Source organism: Microcaecilia unicolor, chromosome 4, assembly GCF_901765095.1.
Source record: "Microcaecilia unicolor chromosome 4, aMicUni1.1, whole genome shotgun sequence".
NCBI classification, from domain to species: domain Eukaryota; kingdom Metazoa; phylum Chordata; class Amphibia; order Gymnophiona; family Siphonopidae; genus Microcaecilia; species Microcaecilia unicolor.
This window is the reverse complement of record NC_044034.1, coordinates 303,443,917-303,459,991: the sequence shown is the minus strand read 5'-3', so window position 1 is coordinate 303,459,991 and position 16,075 is coordinate 303,443,917.

Sequence of the window (16,075 nt, the reverse complement as noted above, 5' to 3'; positions counted from 1 at the left end):
AGTGACTATTCGCACAGTACCTTCCTTCCTGCCCAAGATTGTTTCTCGCTTCCATGTGAATCAGCAGCTCTGTCTCCCTTCCTTTCGTAGGGAGGACTACCCAGAGGAATACTCTGCTCTCAAATATCTGGATGTGAGACGAGTCATCATCAGATACTTGGAAGTGACCAATGATTTCCGGAAATCGGATCATCTGTTGTCCTGTTTGCAGGTCCTCGTAAAGGTCTGCAGGCTTCTAAGCCTACAGTGGCAAGATGGTTCAGGAAGCCATTGCAGTGGCTTATGTGGCCGCGGGGAAGGTGCCGCCTATCCAGCTGAAGGCTCACTCCACTAGAGCTCAGGCGGCCTCGATGGCAGAGGCCGGGTCCGTCTCCTTGGAAGAGATTTGCAAGGCGGCAACTTGGGCATCGGCCCATACCTTCTCCAGGCATTACCGCTTGGCTGTGGCTGCTCGGGCGGAGGCCCGGTTTGGAGCTTCAGTGTTGCGGTCAGGGATTTCAATGTCCCGCCCTGGGTGAGTACTGCTTCGGTACATCCCACCAGTCTATGGATTGATCAGCATGATGATATGGAAGGTAAAATTATGTATCATACCTGATAATTTTCTTTCCATTAATCATAGCTGATCAATCCATAGCCCCTCCCAGATATCTGTATTGTTTATATTCTGGTTACATTTCAGGTTCAAGTTTAGTCTTCAGTTCCTGTTCAGGAGGACTTCGTGTTCAAGTTTTTCAATGGATTCTTCAAGAGTTGAGACGAATTTGTGTTACAGTGAGCTGCTGCATTCCTCTCCCCTCCGTTTTACGGGGCTGGATTGAGACATAAATTCTGCCGGCGCTCCCTCCCGCTTCGTGCGGCAGTAGGGCAGCTTTGTACCCCTTCCGCTTCGGCGGTGTTAGGGTCAGTCAGCTCCTCCCGCGGTTGCGGTTGCAGGATAAGCCAGATCCCCCCGCATCGGCGGGTGTGGTGTCCCTCCCCCGCTCCGCGGGGATGAGCTGGACGGATTCCCCTCCCCCACTTGTGTGGGGATGAGCTGGGTTAATTCCCCTCCCCTGTTTCGGCGGTGGTGAGCTGGGCAGAGTGTCCCTTTGTGAGTGTAATTCTCTAAGTGCTGAGTCCTGTGGATGGAGCTTGGATATCGACATACTGAGGAGTTTCCGGCAGCACATGACCACATATAGGGAGGCAAAAGGATTGCTCTCTATCTCCACCTGCTGGTAGATGGACACAACCCACCAGTCTATGGATTGATCAGCTATGATTAATGGAAAGAAAATTATCAGGTATGATACTTAATTTTACCTTTTCCTCCCCAAATGTCCTTTAGCGGCAGCCACGTCCTCCTCCATCCTTACACGCATGGCTTCATATATGGTTCACCATTCCATATATGGATAGGTCAGTACGTGCACATCTTGGCACGTATAATGGCTCCACACATGGAAGGCCGTGATAAATGGCCTACGTGTGGAGGTTTCCTTATATGGATCATTATCAAGTGTGTGAACATCATATTATGTTCGTTATATTTCCCATAGCTGCATGTTCCGCAAGTACAGTGCATGTAGTTGCAGACATCCATGTACGGGGAAAACATACGGAACATTGAGAAGTATACAGTAATGCGTTTCTCACATAACTACCATATTTTTCCTATACTTTGGCCACATCTGATTTAGCCGTGTTCAACTACGATAATGGAATATCTGAGGCTGGCATTTTTCCTATACTTTGGCCGTCCCTGATTTGGCCGGGTCCCACCATATTATCATGGCCTTCATGGCGCCGTCCTCGGAGATGGCTGGCGCCGTTCGATTATGCCCCTCCATATTGTAACGATGGACTGCATCTCACTGTGGCAGGAAAAAAATCCTTGGGGAGAAATTTAGACAATATATTTCTAGGCATTTGAAGTAGAAGGCAGGGGTAGCATATGGAGGCAGGTCACTTCAAGTGGTCACCCCCAGCTAAAGCTAAAGACAAGATGTGACAGTAGAAAAGAAAGCAATGAAAACAACAATCTTAGCAAATCACTTCTTACCAACACAGCAGGAAGTGAGACTAAATGAAAAACTAAACAGATGACAAAAATGCCACTGAAATGTAGATGGAATGCGATGACCACATATGCTTGCAGTCTAAGCAATAAAGTTCATGACCTGCAAGCCCTGATGTTACAGGCAGACTTAGATGTTATTGCAATCATGGAGACATGGCTCAATGATTCCCTTGAATGGGATGCCAACATACCAGGCTATAATCTATTTAGGAAGGATAGAGATGGTCGTAAAGGTGGAGAAGTAGCTCTGTATGTGGGAAATGATACCACAGCGACTGAAATGACAGGGGCCTGGGGAAAGGAAGAAGCGATATGGATCACCTTAAAAAGAGATGATAGAATCCAACACAATCAGAGGAACTAGATAAAGATCTGATTACAGATATCCAAAAGTTGGGAAAGAAAAGAGAGGTGCTGTTGCTGGGAGATTTCAATCTGCCGGGTGTAGATTGGAAAGTTCCATCTGCAGAATCGGAAAGAAGTAGAGAGATCATGGATGCTTTTCAAAGTGCTCTGCTCAGACAAATGGTGGCAGAACCCACGAGGGAGGGAGCGACGCTGGACACTAGACCCTACCTGCCCTTCCAACTACCGCCCCATCTCCCTCCTACCCTTCCTCTCCAAGATACTTGAACGCGCCGTTCACAGCCGCTGCCTTGAATTTCTCTCCTCTCATGCCATCCTCGATCCGCTTCAATCTGGTTTTCGCCCTCTACACTCGACAGAAACAGCACTCACTAAAGTCTGTAATGACCGATATGCTCATATCACCCCTCTCCTCAAGTCACTTCACTGGCTTCCAATCAGGTACCGCATACAGTTCAAGCTTCTCCTACTAACCTACAACTGCACTCAATCTGCAGCCCCTTACTACCTCTCTAACCTCATCTCCCCTTACGCGCCTACCCATAACCTCCGCTCACAGGACAAATCCTTCCTCTCAGTACCCTTCTCTACCACCGCCAACTCCAGACTCCGCCCTTTCTGCCTCGCCTCACCCTATGCTTGGAATAAACTCCCTAAGCCCATACGCCAAGCCCCCTCCCTACCCATCTTCAAATCCTTCCTCAAAGCCCACCTCTTCAATGTTGCTTTCGGCACCTAACCATTGTACCTCCATCCAGGAAATCTAGACTGCCTCAATCTTGATTGATTGCACTTTTTGTCCTTTAGATTGTAAGCTCATTTGAGCAGGGACTGTCCTTCTTTGTTAATTGTACAGCGCTGCGCAACCCTGGTAGTGCTTTAGAAATGTTAAATAGTAGTAGTAGTAGTAGTAATCTGGTGCTCACAAATAGGGATAGTGTATCAAATGTCCAAGTGGGTGCCCACCTGGGAAGCAGTGACCATCAAACAGTTTGGTTTGATATAACAGCTGACGTGGAGAGCGGACACTCAAAACTCAAAGTCCTGGATTTCAAGCATGTTGACTTTAGTAAAATGGGGGAATACCTGAGGAAAGAGCTGATGGGCTGGGAGAACATATGAGAAGTGGAAGGGCAGTGGTCCAGGCTAAAAGAAGCTATAAATATGACCACAAATCTTTATGTAAGGAGAGTAATGTCCTATAATTTTAGTTATAAGCTATACTTTTTTTTACTGCAGATATAATGCACTATTTCCCATCCCCCATCTCTCTTTTCCTATCAGCCACATGAAGGAATTTCTGTCTGGTCACACGCTCTGATGGTGAAAATGTTGCTAAGGCAACTCATATACCTGGTATATTCTGTTACAATACGGAGAAAAGGTATGGCAAGGACCAATTGCAAGCCTCCAGCACATATGAAAGTCCCAATTACAAGTCTCCAGCCCATATGCAGCACCTATGATTGGTCCAGGGTAGAGGAGAGATGGATGCTCACAACAGCCTATAAAACCACGCTGCAGACAAAGGAACTCTGAAAAACTAGGCTTGGAGAGAGTTTCAGATCCATCCAACGGCCTATGGTTTTTCCTGAGGGGGGTTTTACTTTTCCCCCCTTGATAGAAACTAATTCTCTATAACTTTGAATCTTTCTTTCATTTATTCTCTGCTTTCTCTCTGTTCTGTGACCTTTATATGAGGAACAAACTCTTTCCTTCCTTCTTTTTCTCTTCTTTATCTAATTAGTCTAATTACTTATAATTACCAGAGGTACTGATGTTAGATTTTGTCAGTTTGTTATAACTTTACAACTGATGTCTGATGCTTTGATGGTGGGTGAGTAATTAAAAAGACTTTTAATTTTCTCTAATTCCTGTACATTTTTTCTACAATATTTGATAAAATTCGTAAGTGTTTTAGCGAATAGCAAACCAAATTGCGCAGCCTAGTACAAATGGTGACCCACGACATCTACTAAAATTTCTATCTGCTCGTCAGAGAGAAGATTGTAGTTTCATTTATAGAAATCTATTTTTAATGATCGCCCCAAGTTTTGCATTTGCTGTTTATAGCTACTGCAGTGGAGCTCAGGAATTGTCCTATATGAATGTAAGACAAGTGAAAAGAGTCTGATCAGCTCTATCCACGCCCATTTCCCCAAACTTTTCACCAAAATTTATAAGTAAATAATTGCTATTCTGATAGGGAATATATTTTTTAATTTATTTGAGCTCTTTATCAATTTAGTTCTCATTCTTTGAATTTTTCTTTGTTCCTAACCATGCTTCCTTTTTCTGCTGAGTCCTTGGATTACTAAAGCCATAGTCCTTTATAAAAAGAAAAAAAAGGCACAGGATTGCTAGAGAATCTCTTCTTGGTGGCCACAAGAAGCTTCTCTACATCCTTGTGTTTTACCTGAAGCTGAACATGTCCAAGACCGAGCTCCTCGTCTTTCCTCCCAAACCCACTTCTCCTCTTCCTCCACTCTCTATCTCTGTTGATAACACCCTCATCCTCCCCGTCCCATCTGCCCGCAACCTCGGAGTCATCTTTGACTCCTCCCTCTCCTTCTCTGCGCATATCCAACAGACTGCCAAGACCTGTCGCTTCTTCCTCTTCAACATCAGCAAAATTCGCCCTTTCCTCTCTGAGCACACCACCAGAACTCTCGTCCACGCTCTCATTACCTCTCGCCTTGATTACTGCAACTTACTCCTCACCGGCCTCCCACTCAGCCATCTATTCCCCCTTCAATCAGTTCAGTACGCTGCTGCACGTCTTATATTCCGCCAAAACCGATATACTCATACCACCCCTCTCCTCAAATCACTTCATTGGCTTCCAATCAGATATCGCATACAATTCAAGCTCCTCCTCCTTACCTACAAGTGCACTCAGTCTGCGGCTCCTCACTACCTCTCCACCCTCATCTCCCCCTATGTTCCCGCCCGTAACCTCCGCTCACAGGACAAAGCCCTTCTCTCAGTACCCTTCTCCACCACTGCCAACTCCAGGCTCCGCTCATTCTGCCTTGCTTCACCCTATGCCTGGAACAATCTTCCTTTACCCATACGCCATGCCCCCTCCCTACCCATCTTCAAATCTCTGCTTAAAACTCACCTCTTCTATGCTGCCTTCGGCGCCTAACCGCTCTAGATAGACAGAATGCCCCTATCTATCCACTCTATCAGATTAACTGTTCACTCGTCCTCTAGATTGTTCACTTGTCTTTAGATTGTTCTCTTGTCTTTTAGATTGTAAGCTCTTTGAGCAGGGACCGTCCTTCTATGTCTAAATTGTACAGCGCTGCGTAACCCTAGTAGCGCTTTAGAAATGCTAGTTAGTAGTAGTAGTAGTAGTAGTTTAAAACACTGTAACTAGAGATATATTTTACTTAGTTAGTCAGATACAAGTATCTAAATTAGTAAAACTCTGTGACTGTTCCACCGGTTAAGGGGGAAGGGAGCTCCTCTCTTTTAAACACATTTTGCTTTTACTTCTTGGATGGAATATTTCTGAGAGCATAGATGAGTTGTTTCCTTTGTTCTGGACTGCATGGCTTGGCCTAAATAAATTATAGGTGTCTCTGGTTGTCATATTTACTTAGCAACATTCCTTTGTTTTCAATTCAATGCTAGAAACTTAACTATGTTTCAGAGCACTAAGCTTTTCTTTGAAATGATTACTATCTCTGGTTATCTTCTTCTCTGTGTGAGCCTCTGGAATCCTGCATTCCAGCACTACTGATAAGGATGAAATTACCTTTTGTCTTTAGCCCGAAGCAATTAACTAAACCCATTTGCTGACCTGGCACTGCTTTTGCATGATCAAAAGGACCCCATAATCCTTGACCTTTGCCCCCCAGGATACAAAATCACTCACTGGACCAGAAAGGAAAAAAGAGGCGGAGGGATAGCACTAATCTACCAATCCCACTTTACCACGGATAACACTGCCGAGTCCATAACTACCCGACTTGAAATTGCCTCAATTAGAATCCACAACAAATCCCTGCTTGACCACCTGAACTGTGTCTTATTTTACAGACCATCAGGTAACTGGAACAAATGCCAGTCAAACTTCATGGACTTCATCTCAAACACTTGTGTAACCAACTCCAATATACTAGTTTTAGGAGACATTAGCCGTCACCTAGATGACCCAAATTGTACCAACGCACGCAAATGCAAGGAATTCCTCCACTCATGGGATCTTAAATGGCCACACATGAAAGCAACCCATGTTAAAGGGCACACACTTGACCTCATCTCACACAAATTGTCTACTGACCTGAACCCGATAATAACAGATATCAAATGGACAGAAACACCTTGGACCTACCACTACAAACTAAACCTATCCTTAAAATGGCATAAAAAGGGTTCATATTGTTCACAAGAACAAACAACCTACACCACAAGGGGCCAAATAGATCCGAACACATTCTGGCAACAGATATATAATAACGAATGGACAGCACAGAAGGACTCCATAAACTTCCTTTCTGAATGGGATAAAAGATGCAGAAACATATTAGACAAACTAGCACCCTTGCGTACAAGAACTTCACATAGACACAATTCAGTACCATGGTTCAACAACGAACTGAAAAAACTAAAACACAAACCAGGAAGTTTGAACGAGCATGGATAAAATAAAAGACGACCACACACTTAACGCTTGGAAGCAAATACATAGGAAATATAAATACGCAATAAGTACATAAGTACATAAGTAATGCCACACTGGGAAAAGACCAATGGTCCATCGAGCCCAGCATCCTGTCCACAACAGCGGCCAATCCAGGCCAAGGGCACCTGGCGAGCTTCCCAAATGTACAAACATTCGATACATTCCTGGAATTGTGGATTTTTCCCAAGTCCATTTAGTAGCGGTTTATGGACTTGTTCTTTAGGAAACCGTCTAACCCCTTTTTAAACTCTGCTAAGCTAACCGCCTTCACCACGTTCTCCGGCAATGAATTCCAGAGTTTAATTATGCGTTGGGTGAAGAAAAATGTTCTCCGATTTGTTTTAAATTTACTACACTGTAGTTTCATCGCATGCCCCCTAGTCCTAGTATTTTTGGAAAGCGTGAACAGACGCTTCACATCCACCTGTTCCACTCCACTCATTATTTTATATACCTCTATCATGTCTCCCCTCAGCCGTCTCTTCTCCAAGCTGAAAAGCCCTAGCCTCCTTAGTCTTTCTTCATAGGGAAATCATCCCATCCCCGCTATCATTTTAGTCGCCCTTCGCTGCACCTTTTCCAATTCTACTATATCTTTCTTGAGATGCGGCGACCAGAATTGAACACAATACTCAAGGTGCGGTCGCACCATGGAGCGATACAAAGGCATTATAACATCCTCACACCTGTTTTCCATACCATTCCTAATAATACCCAACATTCTATTCGCTTTCCTAGCCGCAGCAGCACACTGAGCAGAAGGTTTCAGTGTATTATCGACGACGACACCCAGATCTCTTTCTTGGTCCGTAACTCCTAACGTGGAACCTTGCATGACGTAGCTATAATTCGGGTTCTTTTTTCCCACATGCATCACCTTGCACTTGCTCACATTAAAGGTCATCTGCCATTTAGCCGCCCAGTCTCCCAGTCTCGTAAGGTCCTTCTGTAATTTTTCACAATCCTGTCGCGAGTTAACGACTTTGAATAACTTTCTGTCATCAGCAAATTTAATTACCTCGCTAGTTACTCCCATCTCTAAATCATTTATAAATATATTAAAAAGCAGCGGTCCTAGCACAGACCCCTGAGGAACCCCACTAACTACCCTTCTCCATTGTGAATACTGCCCATTTAACCCCACTCTCTGTTTCCTATCCTTCAACCAGTTTTTAATCCACAATAGGACATTTCCTCCTATCCCATGACCCTCCAATTTCCTCTGTAGCCTTTCATGAGGTACCTTGTCAAACGCCTTTTGAAAATTCAGATACACGATATCAACCGGCTCCCCTTTGTCCACATGTTTGTTTACTCTTTCAAAGAATTGAAGTAAATTGTTCAGGCAAGATTTTCCCACATTAGTGGCGTTCCTAGGGGGGGGGGGGTGCGGTGGGTGCGGTCTGCCCCGGGTGCACGCCGCTCGGGGGGGGTGCCGTGTGCCTGACTGCTCTGCTCGTTCCATGTTCCCTCTGCCCCGGAACAGGTTACTTCCTGTTCCGGGGCAGAGGGAGCATGGAACGAGCGAAGCAGCCAGGCACGCAGCACCCCCCCCCCCCCCCAGCAGGTAAAAATGCACCCGGGGGGGGGGTGTTCTTTCACCAGAGGTGGAGGTGTCCTTTCGTCGTGGGAGAGGTGGCTTTTCGTCTGGGGGTGGGTGCATCGGCGATCCGCCCCGGGTGTCAGCTACCCTAGGAACGCCGCTGCCCACAAAAGCCGTGTTGACTTGGTGTCAGTAATCCATGTCCTCGGATGTGCTCTGTAATTTTGTTTTTGATAATAGCCTCTACCATTTTCCCTGGCACTGACGTCAGAGTCACCGGTCTATAATTTCCCGGATCTCCCCTGGAACCTTTTTTAAAAATCGGCGTTACATTGGCCACCCTCCAATCTTCCGGTACCACGCTCGATTTTCGCTCGATTTAAGGATAAATTGCATATCACTAACAGTAGCTCCGCAAGCTCATTTTTCAGTTCTATCAGTACTCTAAGATGAATACCATCCGGTCCAGGAGATTTGCTACTCTTCAGTTTGCCGAACTGCCCCATTACGTCCTCCAGGTTTACCGTGAAGTCAGTAAGTTTCTCCGACTCGTCCGCTTGAAATACCATGTCCGATACCGGTATCCCACCCAAATCTTCCTCGGTGAAGACCAAAGCAAAGAATTCATTCAATCTCTCCGCTAAATCATTTTCTTCCTTGATCGCCCCTTTTACCCCTCTGTCATCCAGCGGCCCAACCAATTCTTTTGCCGGCTTCCTGCTTTTAATATATCGAAAAAAATGTTTGCTATGTTTTTTTGCCTCTACTGCTATCTTTTTTCGTAATCCCTCTTGGCCTTCTTTTTCTGCGCCTTGCATTTGCTTTGACACTCCTTATGCTGCTTCTTGTTATTTTCAGACGGTTCCTTCTTTCATTTTCTGAAGGCGTTTCTTTTAGCCCTAATAGCTAATAGTTTTACCTCACTTTTCAACCACGCCGGCTGTCTTTTGGACTTCCGTCTTTCTTTTCTAATTCGCAGAATATGTTTGGCCTGGGCCTCCAGGATGGTATTTTTGAACAGCGTCCATGCCTGTTGTACAGTTTTTACCCTCTCAGTTGTCCCCCTAAATTTTTTTTTCCACCGTTCTTCTCATTTTATCATAGTCTCCTTTTTTAAAGTTAAATGCTAGTGTATTTGACTTCCTGTGTATAGTTACTTCAAGGTTGATATCAAAACTGATCATATTGTGATCACTGTTATCAAGTGGCCCCAGTACCATAATGTCCCTCACCAGATCATGCGCTCCACTAAGGACCAAGTCTAGAATTTTTCCTTCTCTCATCTCCTGCACCAGCTGCTCCATAAAGCTGTCCTTGATTTCATCAAGGAATTGTACCTCTCTAGCCTGTCCCGATGTTACATTTACCCAGTCTATATTTGGATAATTGAAGTCACCCATTATTATCACATTGCCTATTTTGTTTGCGTCTCTGATTTCTTTTATCATTTCTGCGTCTACCTGCTCATCCTGGCGAGGCGGACGGTAGTACACTTCTATCACCGTCCTTTTCCATTTTATACATGGAATTTCAACCCACAATGATTCAAGGGTGTGATTTGTGTCCTGCTGAATTTGTAATCTATCTGAGTCAAGGCTCTCGTTAATATACAATGCTACCCCTCCACCAGTCTGGTCCACTATCAGTACGATACACTTTGTACCCTGGTATGACAGTGTCCCACTGGTTATCCTCCTTCCAGCAGGTCTCAGTAATGCCTAATAAATCCAATTTTTCATTTAGTGCAATATATTCCAACTCTCCCATCTTATTTCTTAGACTCCTAGCATTTGCATATAGACATTTCAGAGTATGTTTGTTGTTCCTATTTGCATGATGCTTAGTACTTGATACTAATGATTTGCCATCTTTTGTCTGATCTTTGGTTGTATTTAAGGGCACCTGGCCTACCATGGTCTGTTGTGCAACCTCACTATCCAGAAACCCTATCTTCCCTGATTGTGAGGTATCCTTGCAAGATACCTTATCCTGAACCATGCACTTTTGAGCGACTGTCGGCCTTCCCCCCATTTCTAGTTTAAAAGCTGCTCTATCTCCTTTTTAACTTTCGTAAATCGCTGAAGACACATCTCTTCAACAAGGCCTACAAAGAAAACCCACAAACTTACTAAATCACCTCGCTAACCAACCAGTTACAAAAGTCTAATTTCTATACCTATTCTTCTACATGTTCTCGCCTTTCCCTTATGTAACATTTCCACATCACTTACTGTAGTTGACATCCTGGAATAACAGAACTCTGTAAGCCACATTGAGCCTGCAAATAGGTGGGAAAATGTGGGGTACAAATGCAATAAATAAATAAATAAATAAATAAATAAATGCCAATGCCAGCAGCCTGGTCCCACCCTGGTTAAGGTGGAGCCCATTCTTTCGGAATAGGCTCCCCCTTCCCCAGAATGTTGCCCAGTTCCTAACAAATCTAAAACCCTCCTCCCTGCACCATCGTCTCATCCACGCATTGAGACTCTGGAGCTCTGCCTGTCTCTTTGGCCCTGCGCATGGAACAGGTAGCATTTCAGAAAATGCTACCCTAGAGGATCTGGATTTGAGCTTTCTACCTAAGAGCCTAAATTTGGCTTCCAGAACTTCTCTCCCACATTTTCCTACGTCATTGGTACCCACATGTACCAAGACAGCCAACTCCTCCCCAGCACTATCTAAAATCCTATCTAGGTGACGCGTGAGGTTCGCCACCTTCGCACCAGGCAGGCAAGTCACCAGGCGATCCTCACGTCCACCAGCCACCCAGCTATCTATATGCCTAATGATCTAATCACCAACTACAATGGCTGTCCTAACCTTTCCCTCCCGGGCAGCAAACCAAAAGGTCATACTAAATAATATCATTTTACACGATCTGTACAAGACCGAACTTCTATCCCATGACTGCTTAACTTCTTTGCTATTAATGATCAAGCACCACCACCTTAAACCTTAGGTTGAATAGGGTCTCTCTATAGTCGATGACCTAATGCATGTGACAATCCAACTTATTACTCAGGAACCTTCATGCACTACCATAACGTATTCTTCTATACCATGTATGTATGCACATGATATATATAAATATATATATACCATGATCTATTCCATATATATTATGTTCCATGTATGTCACCATGTATGTTCCATGTTCCATGTATGTCACCATGGATGTTCCATGTATGTCACCATGTATATATGCACCTTAACGCATTACCATCTGTAATTCTGTTACCCAGAAATGGCAACCGCCATTACGGCAAATGTAAGCCACATTGAGCCTGCAAATTGGTGGGAAAATGTGGGTTACAAATGCTACAAATAAATAAATAAAACTAAGACAGGACCAGATTACAAAGACACGAAGAAACTATACCAAGTCGTACATAAACTACTAGACACTACTTCGGTCACCACAACCAACTCAGACATCCCATTGGCAGACGAACTTGCCAAATACTTCAATGAAAACATTGTAAAACTACGAAACAATCTTCCTCAGAACACCAACAATATCGAAAACTTCATCAATGGCCTGGACCCAGCCTCAGGAGAATACCCAGTGGATCGAATCAGGTCAAAATTTACTCTCCTCACCACCGAAACAATTACCCATGCGATTAATAGAGCCTCCAACACTCACTGCAAATTGGACACTTGTCCCAGCTACCTAATAAAATCCGCCCCCGATCGTTACATAACAGATCTCACTTCTCACCTAAACTTCATGCTCCAACAAGGTCTCTTCCTCAAGGTAAGTGGCAACATCCTACTCACCCCCATACCAAAAGATACCAAGAAAAAAACAAATGAACAATCGACCGCAACCTTACCCTTGAAAACCAAGTAAACTCCGTAATAAAGAAAATATTCTATTCAATGTGGAAACTGAAACGATTAAAACCTTTCTTCCCGAGAGAAACTTTTCGAAACCTAATACAATCAATGGTTCTAAGCCATGCAGATTACTGCAACGGAATCTATGCGGGATGCAAAGAGCAACTCACAAAAAAACTCCAGACCACCCAAAACACAGCAGCCAGACTGATATTTGGTAAAACACGATTCAAAAGTGCTAAACCCCTCCGTGCAAAGCTGCATTGGCTCCCAATCAAAGAACGGATCATCTTCAAAATCTGCACTTTGGTCCACAAAATAATCTAAGGTGTAGTCCCAGGATACATGACAGATCTCATAAATCTACCAACCAGAAAACAGAATCAGATCATCGCGTTTATACCTAAACCTACATTACCCAAATTGTAAAAGACTTAAATACAAAACAACTTACGCATCCTGCTTCTCCTACATAAGTGCACAACTATGGAATGGACTCCCAAAAGCCGTGAAAACAATCCATGACCACCTAAGCTTCAGGAAATCACTAAAAACCAACCTCTTCAAAAAGGCTTACCCCACCGACCCACCGTAAATCCCCACACCCAGCAACACAGCATAACCAATGACTGTACTAGACAACATACAATCTTCACTACCTTGACTCTCATAGTGCCTGTTACACATCTGCCTTGTAGCGCTATAGAAATGCTAAATAGTAGTAATAGTAGTAGTAGTACCTCATTCGACCACAATATAACCTTGTATTTGTTATCAACCGACTTGGCGAACGCCTTGACAGTACTATGTAAGCCACATTGAGCCTGCAAATAGGTGGGAACATGTGGGGTACAAATGTAACAAATAAATAAATTACGCCCAGTAGCATCTATTCCACTAGCAGTCAAGCTGATGGAAAGTATATAACCAAACAGCTTACCGATTACATATTTATTTATTTGTTACATTTATACCCCACATTTTCCCACCTATTTGCAGGCTCAATGTGGCTTACAAAGTACCGTAAAGGTGTTTGCCATTTCGGTTGATATCAAATACAAGATTGTATTGTGGTCAAATGAGATAGAGGTGAATCAAGGTTTGTCATGTATCCTGGAACTACGCCGTAGATGATTTTGTGGACTAATGTGCATATTTTGAAGTTGATCCGTTCTTTGATTGGGAGACAGTGCAGCTTTTCTCGAAGGGGTTTAGCGCTTTTGAATCGTGATTTACCATATATCAGTTTGGCTGCTGTGTTTTGGGCGGTCTGGAGTTTTTTTGTGAGTTGTTCTTCACATCCCACATAGATTCCATTGCACTAGTCTGCATGGCTAAGGACCATTGATTGTGTTAGTTTAAGAAAGGTATCCCTCAGGAAGAAAGGTTTTATTCATTTGAGTTTCCACATTGAGTAGAACATTTTCTTTATTACGGTTTTTACTTGGCTCTCGAGAGTGAGGTTGCGGTCGATTGTGACTCCGAATATGTTTAGGCTGTGTGAGATAGGGAGTGCATGTCCTGGGGTGTTTATGGTTGCAGGTTTGTAGTTGTTGTGTTGAGATGAGAAGATAAGGCAGTGTGTTTTTTCAGTGTTCAGTTTCAGTTGGAATGAGTTTTCCCAAGAGTCCATGATGTTCAGGCCATCATTGATTTCATTAGTTATTTCAGTCAAGTCATGTCTGAAGGGAATGAAGATTGTAACATGTTAGCAGATCCACGTGTGAGGTCGGGTGGCACAGCACTCACTGCCCACTGACCTTCCTGGCGCCAGCCGTGTCAAACAGGTCACTCATCCCTCCGGATGGTGGCGCACTTACTGCTCACTGTCCTTCCTGGTGCCAGCCGTGTTGAGCACACAGGAGCTTTCCAAACCACATGGCAGGCTTAAACACGGGCTCGGGACTCCGGGATCGCGTCCCATTCAGACCGAGTGTGGTGATCTCTGCAAGCTCTGGTCTCGGCTGCAGAACCTGGGACCTCTACTGTTGTGTGCACCCGGGCCGGGGCCATCCGTTGCGCCGAATGTGGTCTGCTCAGGCCTCAGATTCAGCCCTGAGCTCTGCTGGGTGCCTCGGTGATGCAGGATGTGGCCTTTTGTTTGGATTGTTGGCGATGCGAGAGGCAGGCGCAGCCTGCGGCCGATCAATGCCACTGGAGGTGAGCGTGGTCGGGTGGATGCCGGGGCCGGGCTGGGCAGCAGCGCAGCTCTGGTTAGGGTTGGTCACGGCCGCTGGCGTTCGGCCGGCCGGCACTCCCTCGCACTGCTGACCTTTGATAGAGCTGAGCCGTGGGTTGGCTTCGGCACTCACCCCCAGTGGCGCCACAGTCCTGGGCTAGGAGAGGCTGCGGTAGACTGGCACAGGTAGGATTGTCCTTTTGGGTGGGTGTTGGGAGCTGGGTCTTGTCGGGGCGCGTCTCGGCCCCGCTGCAGGGAGGGAGCCGCGTTCGGGAGCCTAGCACCGGTCTGCACGAAGAGTGAGCCGTAGTCACATGGGGTGTCAGCTGGCTGCTATTTAGCCAACCTTGACTCGAGTCAAAAGGTCCCTCTTCAGCCCATACCGGGGTCTCCAGAGCTCCGGCTCCGAGACCACCTAGTCCGCAGCCAAATTCTCTATACTACATGAATCACAATCGGGATTTCACCCCCGCCACAGCACCAAAACAGTGTTAACCACCGTCCTGGCCAAATTCAAGCAGGAATTAGCAACAGGCAATAGCATACTTCTCCTCCAATTTGACATGTCTAGTGCATTCGACATGGTAAACCATAATATACTACTAAGACTCCTAGACTACTTCGAGATTGATGGAAATATACTCAATTGGATCAAGGATTTCCTAACCAACAGAACATACCAAGTGAAATCAAATTCAAATATATCATCGCCGTGGAAAGTAGACTGTGGAGTACCTCAAGGATCACCACTATCACCGATCCTTTTCAACCTAATGATGACCCCTTTAGCCAAGTCCTTATCCACCCAGGGCCTCAACCCATTCATCTATGCAGACGACGTTACCATATACATCCCTTTCAAACATGATTTGACAGAAATCACCAACGAAATCAGCCTCGGCTTGCATACCATGAACTCATGGGCAAACGCATTCCAACTAAAACTCAATTCAGAAAAAACACATTGCCTCATCTCTTCATCCCAATACAATACGAACATACCCACAAACATGATCACCGCAGATTACACCCTCCCTATTTCAGATAACCTGAAAATCCTCGGTGTCACAATCGTCAGGAACCTTACTCTCGAGAGCCAAGTTAACTCTACAGTCAAGAAAATGTTTCACTCTATGTGGAAACTTAAATGCGTGAAACCATTCTTCCAGAGGGCAATATTTCGCAACCTGATAGAAACAATGGTACTAAGCCATGCCGACTACTGCAACGGAATTTATGCAGGATGCAAAGAACAACTCATAAAGAAGCTACAGACCACTCAAAACATGGCAGCCAGGCTTATATTTGGAAAATAGCGATTCGAAAGTGCCAAACCCCTTCGAGAAAAACTACATTGGCTCCCAATCAAAGAACGTATTACTTTCAAAA